The 12660-nt window shown below is 47.0% G+C and overlaps 1 long non-coding RNA gene across 1 annotated transcript in view; it reads left to right on the forward strand.

Moving 5' to 3' along the window:
• The first annotated feature begins 519 nt into the window (after nt 1-519).
• The window catches only part of LOC105807502, a 163112-nt gene continuing 150971 nt past the window's right edge, over nt 520-12660 (forward strand). The window contains exons 1-2 of the long non-coding RNA XR_001137334.1: nt 520-975; nt 1387-1471. This is a non-coding gene — a long non-coding RNA (uncharacterized LOC105807502). The remainder of the gene's footprint in view (nt 976-1386; nt 1472-12660) is intronic.

Here is a 12660-nt window from a genome sequence, read left to right on the forward strand (position 1 = left end):
TTTCCGGCCACGCCAGAGAGTCCGCCGCACCCCGGGGCTGACAGGTCCCGCGCGGGGCCGCAGCTGGGCCGGTGTCCCCAGTCCCATCCTCGTCCAGAGACTCGGCAGCCTACAAAAGGTGCAACCTCACGCACACGCAGAGCGCACAAATAAAGTCGGCAGTGCACCGCCGGGAAGGCTGTGAACAATGCGCCGGGCGGCCAGCGCCAGCCCGAGCGCGGCGCCCCGGGGGACAGGGGATGCGGGCGGGGGCCGCGGCTGAGGACCCGCCGGCCTCGGCGCTGGACACCTTACTTCCTGCTTCCCCACCCGCGGCCAGACCCAGCTCTGCGGAGGGATATCTCTCCCCTCCTCTGTCCCTCGCCCTCCCGTCCCCCGCCCTCCCCCCTTTTTGCTTCTGCTCCCCCGCACCCCACCCCGCCTTTCTCCTTTTGCAAGAAAATAATTTGACAGTCGATTTGCTGACAGGGGAGGAATTTGCATCCTGGATTTAAAAAAAAAAAAAAAGAGGCCGAGAGGAGCTTGGGAACGGTTGCTAGGGGTGGGTAATGGGTGAAAAAAGGAGGGGTATCGGGGAGCGGATAAGGAGGGTTAAGGGAGGGGGCGAGGGTGGGGAGCAACGCAAAAGGTAAGGCCAGGTTACCGCGGCTCGGCCCCGAGTGGGCTGCGGCCGGGGGAGGGGCGAGAGATACATATGTATTTCTGTCTCCCCAGCACACCCCCTTCCCTCTAAGCGATGGCTGAGAGGCGGTGCATGCAGATGGGGAGTAAGTTTCCTGAAGGGGAGGGTGGATGCACGCGCGCAGCCCGGCGCTGCGAATTTCCACCCGGGAGGGAGAGTGGCTGGATGCGGAGAGTTTGGAGTTGCTTGCGGCGGAGGGCAGGAAGGGGAGCAGGGTTGGGAAAGGGGGCTGGCGGGCGCTATATCTGGGAGTAAGTTTCCAGGATCAGGAGAGCCTGCACGCTTGTTCACTAGTAAGTTTCTGGCCGGGGAGGGCGCGTGGGGAGGAGCAGAGGGAGGGGTGCATGTATATAGAAGGGGGGAGGGGGGAGCAGATTTCCTGCGGGGAGGCTGAATGCATATGGAGAGTAGATTTCCTGAAGGGAGGGTGGAGGCGTAGACGGACGGAGTAAGTTTCTTGCTGGGGTGGTGGCGGAGGTGGTAGGTTGGTGCTTTGGAAACCCCGGCCTTCCTACCCAGAGTTGGGGAGCACACTATTTTGGGGGGGCGAGGGACCAGGTTCCCTGCTGGGAAGAGGGGCTTGCATCTGGGGAGTATGTTTCCTGGCGGAGCGATATTTGTTTACAGGATGAGGGCAGTACTGTAAGTGAGTAGCGCTGTGAGAAGGCGGCTGACATAAATTAATATTGAAATTACTCCATCAGCTCTGCTCGCCCCCCATCTCACCCCCCAAACGGAGATTGGTCTTCTTGTCGGATTGCCCATGCACTTGTTGCAGAAACAGCCAAGGTAGGCAAGAAGCTTAAGTTTTATTTTTAAAAAAATTAGTTGGGGGATGCTCCGTGAGAAGACGGGGGTGGAGTGGGTGGGGAGGGAAGGGGGGGACAGAGAAGGAAAAGTCTCCCCCTTTTACTTTCAGTATGTAAGCAGGGCCTCTCCCTGCTTCCCTCCTTTCCTCTCCCTCTCTGGGCTGCACAGCATCCCAGCAAAGGGGGAGGGGTGAGGTGGGCGCTATAATTTGACAACCCTGGCTTAAAGGGTGGTGGTGGTGGGCTTGCAGTTGAAGGTTGTGATGTTATAAAGCCTTCATTCTCCAGCCAAGAAACCGCAGGACTCTGGGGATGTGCCTTTTGGGGTTTTTGACATGATGCATATGTGTTATGTATATGTGCGTGCAGGCTCTGTGGAGGCTGGGTACTCCCCAGAAGTTAGTGTGGCCACCCAGATGGGAGAAAGGTGTAAGGGGGTAAACCTGCCCCTTCACTCCCCAACTTCGGTTTAGGAGACTGGGAAGTTACTGCTGGTAGTCTGAAAAAATGGATATTAAAAACAAAAACCAAACCACTCATTCACCGGCGGAGGCCGAGAGCACCTGGCAGGCAGCCTCTGGCCAGCACTGGACTGGAGCATGTGCGCCTGCCATCCTTAGGTTAAAAGAAAACGCCTTCTGATCGTTCCGTGTGCCTTCCACCGGCCTGTTAGAGCCAGCTTTGTGGAAAGTATTCTCCAGACTAGAAGCAGCTTTGGCAAGTGAACGTGCCGAAGCGGGTTACTAACAGCGTGGCCTCGGCTGTCTTGTGAAATCCATGGAAGTCATGCTTAGGAATGACCGATCCAGGAGTGGCTGAAGAGTTCATTTAAAAATGCCTGCTGGAAGCCAGTCCGGGGGCACTTTTCAGCAGGCCATGGGGACGGCTTTAAGAAAGGAGTTATAAGTTGTTCCAGTTAGTACCAACCTTTGGCATCATTTACCCTTTCAGGAAAGGAGCTGGTGATAAAAAATGTGGTTTTCATGCCCACTGGAAGGATAACAAGCAGGAGAACTCAGCGCTTAACTAGTTAACCAACAGTCTTTGCCTCCCCTTCCTCTGTTTTCTTGATCCTCAGCCTACTGGTTTCTGCAAAAGAGTTGTAGGTCTTGGCTGTCGGGTACCTTGATTGTGTTGGGAGTTTTAACTTTGCCAGGATAATTTTAGCACCAGGGGTTCCAGCCCAGAGACGTTTAGTAGGCTTAGGGAGTAACCACTAAGCAGTGGGGTTAACTAAACTTGGTTAAGCTTCCCGCAATTCTGTAGACAGGTTCTGTTCTACCAGGGGGAAAACTGGGTTTTAGAAAAAACTCTCTACACATTACTGATGGACAGTGCTTTTTTTTCTTTCCTTCTTGGCATCAGATTTCCAGATTGAGGTGCTTGATATTTGGCAGTTTGAGAATTGAATTAGTTGGGAATTAAATATTATTGCCCCTTATCAAATGTTCCTAACTAGCCATTAGCTAAACAAATTAGCTATTATTTTTACCCGATGAAAATCTGAGTCTGGTTGTTGTATTTGCTGGGAGGGTAAACAAAATCTTTATGTACATTCATTCCAGGATGGAATTATTTACATGCCTAACCTCAGAGCAAGAGCAGTCATTCAGTTTTTTTCCTTATATTTATGAGATTTATTTTATTGTCTTGCTTTGGCCATTAATCAAGTCACAGTAGGTTTCTTTCCTCCTCTACCGAGAATGTTCTTGTGGTAATAAAGGTTTGAAGGCCCGTGAATCATAATTCATTCTTTTTAAAATATTGTGGTGATTGTCAGGATTTGATTTATAGGAATTGATACCCGGAGTGACACACCTCTTTGGGCCCCGCCCTTTTGGGCATGCCCATTTTCGCCAAAGGATTGTTTAGAAGCCAGCTTGACATCCCAAAAAGAGCGTTTTCCTTCTGCTTTATAAGCACTGAGAAGATTAATTTTGCAGGTTCCATAGCAAACACGGGTCTTTTCACAGCTTGGTAAGCAGGCTTCCACATAGCAGGCATGTGTTAATATCACATAGCGTTTATGTGAGCTTGCTGTGAAAACAGTTATTCTCTGAACTGTGTGGAAAGTACTCAGTTTTGCCTCCTTTAACCCACTTGGGCCTGTGGTTTTTGTTGAGTTAGGAGCTTAAATTGTAAAAGAGGAGATAGACTATTTGCTGCTTGTATAATAAAATGTGCGGTCACAAAAACAAAGCATATTTATAATTTCCTTTTTCTCCATCTTTAATGGGTGGGTTGGTCATAATAACCAAAAGCATTGTTTTTTTTGGAAAATGTAGGGATTCTCCATAAAGTTGATTAGTCAGGAAGTGTTAAAATGGTCTTGCATTCAATAGTTGGCTCAAGTTTACAAGACCTGTGAAGTGACAAAGAACTTTGAAGGTGGTTTGATGCTCAAGGCAGGGGGAAGAGGTCACTGGAAAGAAAAGTGGAGAAGGTACCAATTTCTAGCCATTTCTGGGCTTTGGATTTTTTACCTTAAAAATGCATAGTTTGATCGGTGAGTTCCCTTCTGGCTCTGACATTCTGCGTCTTATGGGTGAGGTCTCCAGAGGTCTTGACAGTCTCTTCCTGGGCCAACGGCCAAATTGCTTCATGGACTTGGGCGAGTTGATTAACTTCTGTTTTTGTCTTCTCATGGAGAAAGTGGATTTGTATCTTGGCATTCCAGAAAGGACTCTTGAGTGGCCTGGTGATGTTGACCATCAAATGCAAGGAAATACTTATGGATAAAAGCCGGCCACTGTCTTGGACAAAAAAATTCCCAATTATATGTGCTAATAGAGAGTGGGGCATGGAATCCCAGGCACCAAAAATAATTTCAGTTCATTTTAGAAGTTTCCCCTCCATCCAGCTGGTTCTCTTGTCTAAGGCTTGGTCAAATCTAAGGTTAATTGAGCCGTTATTCGCAGGCGGCAGAAGGAGGTAGTTTTGGGGAGGAGACTGGAAAGCCCAGGGTGGCTTTGCCCATTTTCTGTGGAGAATTCACATGTTGGTAATTGGGATTTAGTTGAGTATTTGTGATAGGGTTCATAATAATGATATTGTATTAGTCACTTCCAGGATACTGTATATTTTGCCATGGGCATTTTTTGGAAAAGCTCTTGATGTTTTTTGTTGACTTTGAACATTGACATGAAAAATAGAGATCCAGAAAAGTGGCTCAGACCCTAGGCTGTGAAGGCGGGTGCTGATGGTCCTGCTCTAAAAGGCAGTTGAATTCAGCCCATTTTATTTCTGACCTCATAAAACTATGTGGCGGAGGGAGGTGGGAGGAGTAGAATCAGCTGGGACCTTGTGGATTAATGCTATTTCTGAATTTGCATGTTGGAGGGGAAGCAGTGAAATAAAGGAGAAACTAAAACATAGCTGATTTCTTTTGTGGGGAGAGGAAGACAAGAGTAGCTGGATTCCAGTTATTGGTGTGCTTGTCCACAAGGGTGCTGCGGCATTTTTAAGGGATAGTATGGGTTTAGTAACATGAGCTTGACCCCAGGGCTCTGTTAATAAATCTTTTCTTCTGAGTTAAAGAAAACACACAACAAAAAACCTCTGTGATATTTTCTAAGAATTTTAAGTTCTGTTTGTAGAATAGTAATTTGGGTTTACTGAAGAAACAGATGATTTTTTGAGTTTTCCTGTTGGAAGACAGTAAGCTGGGCCTGGGGTGGGATATGCTGAGCTATTGGGCTGTTGGTTTAGCATCATTAAAACATTAATATTTTTTTAATGGGGGAGGAAGAGGAAAAAGACCCTCTGTATCTAAATGGCAGTGATGACTCTGAGCTGTAGAACGAGATGACAGTTATTTTCATGCTGTAAGCGGCTGTGGTTTCTTTTATACATTTGGCAGCTACTTATTGAGCATTTACTATTTACCAGGCGCTGTGTTAAGGCTCTGGGAATAGGTTGATAATGAAAGAGACATAGTCACCTCCCTCTACCCATACCCTACCCCCACCCCCAGCTTGCCTTCCAGAGGCAGGCATGTAAAGAAATACATATTGCCAGTTGTGATACATGCTCTGATGAAACCTCAGGGGCAGTGATCTGGATAGGCTTAGTTAGAATAGCCTGGAAAGGCCTCTCTGAGGATTGGGGGTGAAGGGGAGACAGCGCTTCAGGCAGAGGAGAGAGCCTGAGCAGTAGGACTCTGGCTTTGGGGGGACTCAAAGAGACACAGATTGACAAGGGGGAGGGAGAGAGGGCAGTATGAAGTGATTGTACAGGACTCTGTGGGCCTTGATAAGGTTTGGCTTTCATTTGAAGTGTAGTGGGAAGCCATTGAAAGTTTGGAGTGGGAATTGATGGCCCCTAACTCATGTTCAAAGGGGAGTGCACTGGTAGAGCAGAGAGCAGGGAGGGGCAGGCGTGGAACTGGGGAGTGCAGTAAAGAGGCAGTTGGCAGGTGAAGTGAGGAGGTGGGAGGTGACATTAGAGGTGGAATGGGCAGGGCTGCTGGGGATTTGGTGGGGTTGGGAGGAGAGGGGGAGAAGGAGTCCAGGGTAACTCTGAGGTTTCTGGCTTGAGCAGTTGGGTAAATGGTGGTACTGTTTGCTGAGATGGGGGAGGATTGGAAGAGGGAGGGGTGGAATCGAAATATCTCAGTTTGAGCACCACTAAGTTTGAGATACCTGTTAGACTCAAAGGGGAGATGTCAAGTAGGTGTTTGATACAGTGTCTAGCACGAGATAAAAATGTGGGAGCCATCAGCATGGAGATGGTATTTAAGTCCAGGAGACTAGACGAGATGCCCTAAGGAGCCTGTAGAGAGGGAAGAACAGGCCGCGTGAAGGGTGTGTGTGTGTGTGTATGTGTGTATGTGTCAAATGTTTCATGAGGTTGATAAAGCCAGAAAAGTCACCACTGGATTTGGCAAAATGGAGTCTGTTGGTGACTTTGCGAAGAACAGTTAGTGGAGGGAGGGGTTGGGAAGGAGCAGGATTGGAGAGGGTTGGGAGGGCGTTGTGAGGTGAGGAACTGTGAATAGCATGTGTAGGCAACTTTTTGGCAAAATTTGACCATGAAAGGGAGGGCAGAGAAATGGAGTGGGAGCTGGCAGGACATATGCATAAAGGGAAGGGTTTTATTTTTTTTTTGGAGAGGTGGTATGTTTGTTTGCCGATGGGAAAGATCAGTGGGGAGGGAGTGACCGATGAAGAGAAATGGTTAGGTCAGTTGAGCAAAAGCCTCTGAGGTCTGAGGGGAAGATCTGGCCTTGCCGGGGGAGGGGTACTTCCTCCATCATGGCAGGAGGAAGAGCTGAGCAGAGAGCAGATGAGCCAGCCCAGGGGGCTCTGTGGAGGGCCCCGACGCTCTGCCTTTCCAGGCTGAGGCTGCGCTGTCCTGGGGAAGGGGTTCGGGCTCAGGACTTGACACCAGCCAGAGACTTCAAGGGTTAAGACTGCATCAGAAATTGTACTGCATTTTTCTGAACACTCGCCTGCATTACTGAGCGTCACAGAGGAAAGAGCAGATTCTTTTGCTTGGGGAAAAGAGTCTTCAGTTCAAGTAATTTGGGCCTCACATTAGATTTATTTGAAAACTATGATTGGAAAACGACTTCTGTGACTTTCAGCCCTATTCAAAAGTTGGTGGGCATTGTGTCATATGTTTTGAGCAAGAAGCTCCAAAAAAAAAAAAGCAAACGCTGCCTCTTGTTCAGGCTCTCTTATATCCCACAGACTGCCAGCCTTGGTGGCCCTCAGTGGGGTCTGCATGGGCGGTGGGTAGATGGGGAGAGAGTCAGAAGATCGGGGTTGGGGTCCAGCTCTACTCTAAGGCTCTGGACAAGTGAACCTCAGAGCCTGCCTCCACATCTGTAAAAAGAAGGGTGATACCATCTGTCACCTCTCAGAGTTGTTCTGAGGTGGAATCAGATAATGTATGGAAAGTGCTATGTAAACTGTAAGAGGCATCCTAGGCAAGTAGCAGTGAGGTGACTTGATCTTCAGCCAGATCTCCTTCTCTGATGGAAAATCTAACAGCCAATGAAACATTTCTCCTAATTTACCAAAGCTTCTGCTAAAAACTGTTTGCTGTGTCCACTCCCACTGTTGTTCCCTCCTTGTAGCCGCCTTCTATTTGGGGTTTTCGAGTTCTCTGTGATCCCTTTAGTGAAATCACCCTTATTGTCAGATGGCTGGCATCAGAAATGCTGGCTGTGAAATGCCAGTCAGTACAGGTTCAAACTGCATATTCAGAATTTGAATTTGGAGTGTGCTCCCCGAAGAACCATGTGAACTGGATTCAGAGGAACCTCGAACCTACCTGGGGGAACCCAACTGTGGCCCAGTGGTCTCAGCAGTCTTCATTTGCATTCAGTGTTTGTGTTACACATGAGGATTGTGCTATAAAGTGGAGTCTACCTAAAAGCAGTCATTGGCCTTTATTCTTTCTGTGTATGCTGGGAAATCATATTGAGTTTTAAAAAACATCCAACGGTTTTCACTAATCAGGCCCCTGGCCACTGTCTAAGAGGGTAAGGCCTTATTTATTTACTTAAAACTTATTTTTATTATGAACAAACTTTAAACATACACAAAAGCAGATAGACTGGTATAATGAACTCCTCGTACCCATAACCTAGATTCAGCAGTTAGTGAGATTTTGCCACACTGGTGATAATGGGATTTCTTCCTATATTTATATAATAAATACATGTTGTTGGTTTTGAAAAACAGGGGAACAGATATCGATTTGGTTTCATAGAGAGGGAAAAATAATCAATGAAAAATCAGAGAGAAAGGAAATGGATACCGTCACTGAAATTACCTAGCATTTTATAGTTCCAAAGCCTCTTTGGCATGTCTTACGAATGTCTTGCAATAACCATAGACGGTAGATGTTCTCATTTTATAGCTGAGGAAACTGGGGCTCGAGAAGTAAAGTTGAAAAATAAAAATAAATGATTAACCCAGAGTCACATGTCGAGCCAGCATCCCAAGCTCTGGTTTAATGCCAGAATTTGGTCTCCAAATTTTGTGCACTCTCAAATAGATAATGCTATGCAATATTCAACAAAAGAATGTGGTACAGAATATATGCAGAAGATCATGGAAACCAAGAAGATCATCTGGGTATTTTGGACTTACAACTCCAATGACCTTAGTTGGAAATATTCAAATGATTAAAGCATGTTTTGAGCATTACATTTTTTAAAAACTTAAATTGTCTCCATTACTCTGGAGCACACAGCTTGGAGGCTGTCTCATAATTAAGGCCAAGACTTGGCTTTACCAAATCGGGCATTTATTCTCCGTCAGTCTCCTATGATCAGCCCTGTCCCTCTTGTGGGGCTCCTCAGTAGAGGCATCTGGGCAACCCAGTGGGCATTTCTAGGTGCCGTGAGCTCTAGCCTCTGGGCTCCGACTTTGGACATAACAGGGCCCTGAAAAGTTTGCTACCTCGGAAAGAATCCTTCCTGAGGGCCCCTGCGGGTCTTTGTCATAGCAGAGGCTGCTCCTAGGGCCCCTGTTGGTCTTTGGGAAACTCTCCCCAATCTAACTCCTTTGAAAGATTTTTTAAAAAGGAAAAGAAAAAAAGATGAAGTTGATGCCCAAGTAGTTTTAAAAGGAGTGTCGTTTGAGTTTGAGTTCCCAATCTAACTCCTTTGAAAGATTTTTTTAAAAAGGAAAAGAAAAAAAAAAGATGGAGTTGATACCCAAGGAGTTTTTTTAATAGGAGTGTTGTTTGAGTTCCCTCTGTTGTCATCACAATAAAAGATACCAAACTCCCTTAAAATTCAACTGAAGGATACCAGTAATGAGGCTGATTCTGAAGTATCGAGCTTGTTTGCTTTTCTTTCTTAATTGGGTGAATACATGCAAGCTGAGGGGTTTTCAGGGGGAGCCACAGTAGGTAAGGACATTTAGGGGCCTCTTTCCTTTTGAAGAGTCTGAGCTTCTTTAGAAGCCAGTATGGAATTCAAACAGTGCAGGCGCTCATTCCTGAAGTCTTTCTTGATGGCTCTATGTGCCTGGTCATGGGCCAGAGCTGTGGGGTGGGCTAGAGGGGGCTGTTCTTGGGCTCCTGCGGCCCTTGGCTTATTAGCTGCTGTTGTCACATTTGCCATGGGGTGTGTCTTTCACCCCCTCTGGACTGGGAGCTTGGGGAGGGCAGAAGTGGGTCATCGCTCATTTTCGTACCCTTAGCATCTAGCGTAGGGCCTGGCAGTAGTTAGTGCTGTATAAATGCTCACTTGTTTAAGAATCAGCTGGGTTTTTTTGTTTTTATTTTGCCTCTGGTGTTCTCCCCATTGATTCTTACTGGAAGGAGAACTCAGGCCTCTCTGCTTCCAGGCCCAGTCCTTGCAGCCACTGAAGGCGACCAGACAGGAGAAATATTTTCTTCCCCCTTGCCTGGCCGTGGCCTTGCAGCCTTCAGCTGGGGTGTTTAACTGAGCTCTCGAATGCAAATGCTGTCCCATCCCCCATCCCTTTTAATAAGTGACATTTTGTTAAATCAGTTATTCAAGGCCTTATCTATATTTCTGTCTGTGCTGGCTTAGTCAAAATAGGAAAGAGAGTGAATATTAGATTTCTTCACCCGCCCCCTCCTCCTTCCCCTTTGAGCAACTCTACATAAGATTTCTGATAGGGGAGGGGCGATATGTCCTTGAAGAAGTAAATGCTGTGTTCAGAAAAAATGTGGAGGGCTTTGACTTGTAGCGAATGCTGTTTTTCAGCAGCTGTGATTTTTCCATTTTTCTTTTTCTTTCTGTTTTGATTAGTGGAACTCATTGTGCTCCAGGGTTGGGATTGCGTTGGGGGAGGGAGCAGAGGGAACAGCATTTACTGGGAGAGCTCGAGGTGGGGAGGGGGAAGGAGAGAAGGGATTTATTGAAAATATATGTCTACTTCTGCTACGATAAAGCGGCAGGCATGTAAAAATGCAACGGGGAAATCATTATTGTGGTAATGTAGGCAGAGCTCTGCTTTCTCATTAACAGAGCTTAGCCCACGTGGAGGAGGGGGTGGCCGGGCTGCTTTGAGAGTTGGGGTATTCAATAATAGCAGAAACTCAAGGGATTGTCTCCATCCCCCCTTCTCACCCCCTCCAGATGCCTTCTTCTTTCTTTCCCCAATCAGTTTGTAGCTTTTTGAAAGCTGTGTGTTGGATTTCCTGGTCTCCTTCCTCACCCCTGCCACCCCAAAATGCTGTAAGGGCTTTAATTTTTAAAGTTAGAGGGAATTAAAATAAATTTTCTCTTGGGAACTGGAGGAGAATTTTGTGAGTCAGAGATTGGATTATCCTTTGCATCCCAGAAAGCACCAAGAAGAGCCTATTTAGGGGCTCAGGAATTTGCATATGCCGTGGGGTATCAGAATTAGGGTTCCAGATTGCTTCAGTAGTAGTAGCTACTAATTATGGAAAGTTTACTATGTGCCTGGCCTTGTGCAGATATTTTAGTCTTTTCCTCCTCTGAAAATTTTAAGAAGCAGATGTGATGCCTGCTTTGCACTTGAGGAAACTGAGGCTTGGGGCATTTCAGCAACTTAAGGACACACAGGTGCTAAGTGGCAGGGCTAGTATGCAAACCCAGGACTGACTTCAAAGACTGGCTCCTGATCATTGGGCTGTGCTGCCTTTAAAGATCAGCTGGTCACTTGCTCTATACAAACCTCTAGATGCTTGGAACCTGGGCGAAATATCTAGAGCTGCCCATGAGGCCTGCTGTTGAGTTATGGGTAGAGTGCTCAGAATGTTTTTTTTTTTTTTTTTTTGAGACAGAGTCTCACTCTTTTGCCCGGGCTAGAGTGAGTGCCGTGGCGTCAGCCTAGCTCACAGCAACCTCAAACTCCTGGGCTCAAGCGATCCTTCTGCCTCAGCCTCCCGAGTAGCTGGGACTACAGGCATGTGCCACCATGCCCAGCTAATTTATTTTTCTATGTATTTTTAGTTGTCCAATTAATTTCTTTCTATTTTTAGTAGAGACGGGGTCTCACTCTTGCTCAGGCTGGCCTTGAACTCCTGAGCTCAAACAATCCGCCCGCCTCGGCCTCCCAGAGAGCTAGGATTACAGGCGTGAGCCGCGCCCGGCTGTGCTCAGAATGTTTAAGAGAATCTTTCCTGAGTTCCTGGAGTGAGCTATTATTCTAATAAGGAAGATCAAGGGTAGGATCTTACTTCCTTGTTCCAGGAGTTGAGTGCTCTTCCTCCCATCCCTGCCAGGCTATAGTGACTTTGTTGACAACTTGTTCATCATGGATCTATTGAGTGCCTGCCGTATACCAGGATTGTACCAATGGCTGGAAATGCCAGGACAAATACGAGAAGGAGCTCAGGGGCTAGTGGAGGACTGTCATATGAACATAGAATTATGCTATCCAATGCCTGCCTAGAAAAAGGCAAAATTTCAGAAGTAATTTGTAGGAGAGACTGTGTAGAGCAGCCAGGGACATCTTCGGAGAGAGGTGGTACATGAACAGGGCTGTGTGGTTCAGTGGGGACTTGCCAGGTAGACAGAGGGGAAGGCAGCAGCATGGTGAGTATAGGAGACTTAACAGTCTGGCCTTACTCAAGCATCATGTTCAGCTTCAAGGCTTACCCATCCGTCTTAGTCGGTTTGGGCTACTGTAACAAAAATACCACAGACTGAGTGGCTCAAGCAACACACATTTCATTCTCACAGTTCTGAATGCTGAGACATCCAAGAACTAGGCAGGGTCAGATTTGGTGTCTAGTGAGGACCCTCTTCCTGGTTCATAGCCAGCTGGGTCCTCACGTGGTAGAATGGTCAAGGGTGTTCTCTGTGGCCTTTTTATAAGGGCACAAGTTCTGTTCATGAGGGCTCAGCTCTCATGACCTAAACACCCCCAAAAGCCCCACCTTCTTATGCCATCACCTTGCAGGTTAGGATTTCAACATATGATTTTGGGGGACACAAACATTTAGTCCATAGCACAATCTAATGTCATTTTCCATCACCTTCAGTTTAATCCTCTAGAACTGTGCTGTCCAATATGGTAGCCACTAGGCATGCGTGGCTATTTCATTTTAAATTAATTAAAAATTAAATAAAATTAGGCCGGGCGCAGTGGCTCACGCCTGTAATCCTAGCACTCTGGAAGGCTGAGGCGGGCAGATTGTTTGAGCTCAGGAGTTCGAGACCAGCCAGAACAAGAGCAAGATCCCGTCTCTACTAAAAATAGAAAGAAATTA

This window comes from Propithecus coquereli, unplaced genomic scaffold (assembly GCF_000956105.1).
Source record: "Propithecus coquereli isolate 6110/MARCELLA unplaced genomic scaffold, Pcoq_1.0 Scaffold158, whole genome shotgun sequence".
NCBI classification, from domain to species: Eukaryota; Metazoa; Chordata; class Mammalia; order Primates; family Indriidae; genus Propithecus; species Propithecus coquereli.